Here is a 3,375-nt window from a genome sequence, read left to right on the forward strand (position 1 = left end):
GGTAACATCAGGACTGTGCCTTTTTACTTGTCAACCTTGAGGCTTCTCAGCTTCAGCAGCCAGCAGCTGTCTGAGTGAAGAAACGCCTCTAGCTCCAGTGGGCCGGGAGCAGGAGGCAGAGCAGGACCCCAAGGTTGAGGGGCTTTCACCCAGCCCCTAGAGCATGGCCCTTTGAACTTGGATTTAAAGCCTCCAAACTGTAAGCATAATCTCCTGTTTGTTAAGGCCATGCCATTTGTGGTATATTTCTTGTCACAGTGACACTAGGGAACCAGAACAGTTTGCTAAATATTTTGTTGAGAATTTTTATGTCTATTTGCATAAGGCTGTTAATCTGTAGTTTTCTTTTCTTGTGGTCAATGCTTCTTTAAATGGTGAAATGTCCCAGTGAAGCCATCCAGACCTGGACTTTTCCTTGTCTGAAGGTTTTTGGTTACTGTTTCAATCTCTTCATTTGCTGTGGGTCTGTTAAGATTTTCTATTTCTCCTTGAGTGAGTTAGTTTATGTGTTTCTAGGAATTTGTCAATTTCATTTCAGTTATCTAATTTGTTGTCCTGTTCATAGTATTCTTTTATGATCCTTTTCATTTCTGTAGGATCAGTAGTGATGCCTCCACTTGGCTTTCTGATGTTAGTCTTTTGCACCTTCTTTCTTTCTTTTCCTCCTCAGTCTAGCTAAAGTTTTGTTAATTTCATTGATCTTTTTGAAGAATCAGCTCTGGCTTCGTAGATGCTCTCTATTGTTTTTCTATTCTCGATTTCATTTATTTCTGCTCTGATGTTTATGATTTCCTTCCTTCTGGTAGCTTTTGATTTAGTTCACTCTACTTTCTTTAGCGCCTCAGTTGTAAAGCTAGGTTATTGATTTGGGATCTTTCTTCTCTTCCAATGTAGATGTTTATATCTATAGATTTTCCTCCAAGCAGTGCCTTCGCTGGGTCCTATAAGTTTCGGTGTCTTGTGTTTTCATTTTCATTCCTCTCTAAATATCTTCTACCTTCTTCTTTGATTTCTTCTGCAATCTATTGTTTAATAATCTGTTGTTTGATTTACACATATCTGTATAATTTCCAGTTTTCCTTCAGTCATTGGTTTCTAGTTTTATTCCATGGTGGTCAGAGAAGATATTTTGTATGAGTTCTATCTTTTAAAATTTACTGAGACTTATTTTATGACCCTGAATATAGGCTATCCTGGAACATGATCTATGTGCACAAGAACGGCCTCCTTCAGTTGCTTTTAGTTTCTCAAGAAGAAAATTAAGAAGCAAGATTAGCAATTGAGAAGGAGGAGGTGAAGAAAGTTTGAGGAGAGAGAAGAGAAGGACTGGAACAAGGAAGGAGGTGGTGTTGAAACTTCTCAAGCTTTAAGATACAAATTTGTGAGTATGACCAGTCAGCCCAATTATGTGTGTCTCCAGTCACATTCCATTGCTTAGGTGCAGTGGACCAGAGATGAGCTTGGCCACGTAAGAATGGTGAAGAAAAAAAGGACATCTGAGTGGTGCGTGTGCAAGGGAGTAGCTGTAATGATGTTTACAGGGTAAAGAAGGGGTGTAGACATGGAGGTGAGAGTCAGTGTAGGGCAGGGAGGATTATTGGGATTTTGAAACCGGTGGGATCAAGGAATTGTTACAGTCTAGATCCTAGAGGTTTTGAGATGCAAATAGGAAGTTGTGGTCAGAGAGAGGAAGTTGGGTGGTGATCTTGGAACTGGTCTGGACTATGATCTTGAGAGTGAGTGTCCGGTAGAGGACAAGATTATGGGAGGAGTGAAGGTCAAGGGGCAGAGAAGCGAGGCAATTGGATTAAAAAGAGGGAAGGAGGTCATAGTCCTTGCCTACAGCTAGTCCTCATTGAACATCAGGTACTAGAGAGATGGCATATTTTCCAAAAACGGGAAACTGCCCATCGACTCGCTTTGTTTTGTTTGGCCCTTGGGCTACATGGTGGACATCTTTCTGGCTGGATCGTGCAGCAGGTTTTCTGTGATTCCTCCCAGCCCCCGATGTCCTGTGGTGACAGCAGCTGCCTCTGGTCCCAGGCCAGGCAGGAGAAAGGGCAGGCACAAAGGCTCACTGCCAGTGACTCAGCAAAGTCCAGGGGCCAGCAGGACTGGCTGAATCCACAGAGATGGCCGGAGGAGGAAGTTGCCAAAGCGGGCTGGGTTTGCTCAGTGCCTGCCAGGGCTCCATCCCCTAGGGGTTCCTCAGAGCTTGGGAAACGTGTTCATGTAGGAGCTTCTGTATTTTCTTTGTCTCTGTGAGCTGAGTCCTTCGTGACTGAACAGTAGGAAGAAGCTCGATCCTTCTGGGGGAAAGACAGGAACTGGGCCCGCAGGAGGGATCAGCCAGCCTTCATCGTCACCCCTCGCTCAAAGCCTTAGCTGGTTCCCCAGTGCTTCAGAGAGTGGGCCAAGGTGCTGGAGAACCCTCTACTTCCCAGCCCATCTTTGGAGTCTGCTTTTGCTGCCTCCCTCCCATGGCCTTCACAAGGAGCACTAGTCTTTCCAGAACATTCTGCACCTCCTCCTCCCTCACTGGGTTCCCCTCTTTGCTGAGTCTTCTAGCTGGAGGCCAACCTTGCCATTCCTGCCAGTCCAAATCATCTCTCCACCCAAGCTTTATCATCAGCTGGGGGTGAGCCCTCCTATCCCTGAACACTCTAGAATGATCCCCACCTCACTGTGGAGCCTTGACTTATCACCCATGTCAAGCATAAGCTGTAAGTTTTCTGTGGGCAGGGCCATGTATGAATCATCATTCCCTAACTGCCCCCAGCACCCAGACTAGGGCCCAGGCGGAGCAGGAGAGAGGAGTGGCAATTCTTCACAGTCTTGGTTTGAATCCAGACTCTCTGGGCCTCAGTGTCCTCATCTGTCAAAAGGATTGTACATCTCAAGAAAGACAAGAAGTCATGATTCTCAAGGTCCTCATCTTCCAACCATCCGAGTATCCACATAGGAATAATTAGAGGCCTCAACACATGTGATGCTCGGAGTTCCAACTTCTTGTCCAGAACCTTCCTGTCTCCTGGGTGTTGGTTGTTCCAAATGGCTCTTCTGAGCAGCTCCTGGAAATCTGGGCTTTCTGGAAAACAGGAGGCACTCCTCATCACCACCAAATGGGTCCCCAATGTGGCCACAGGCTCAACTAAGAATTCCCCATGGTGAAGAGAAGGGCAATGTACCAAATGTGAGTGAGCAATATGGCAGCATTGAGGATGAGAAAGACAGAGAGAGTTACATGGGCAGTACAAACAACAAATATGAACCCCTTTGCAAATACAATACTGAGTTGTCAATGAAAGCAAACATGGGTATAGGGACGGATAGATGGGTGAACAAGCTAAACAATTAGGTATGTCTAAATGGAGA

Source organism: Orycteropus afer, unplaced genomic scaffold (assembly GCF_000298275.1).
Source record: "Orycteropus afer afer isolate SDZICR_OR568_19922 unplaced genomic scaffold, OryAfe1.0 scaffold00130, whole genome shotgun sequence".
In the NCBI taxonomy this organism is placed as follows: domain Eukaryota; kingdom Metazoa; phylum Chordata; class Mammalia; order Tubulidentata; family Orycteropodidae; genus Orycteropus; species Orycteropus afer.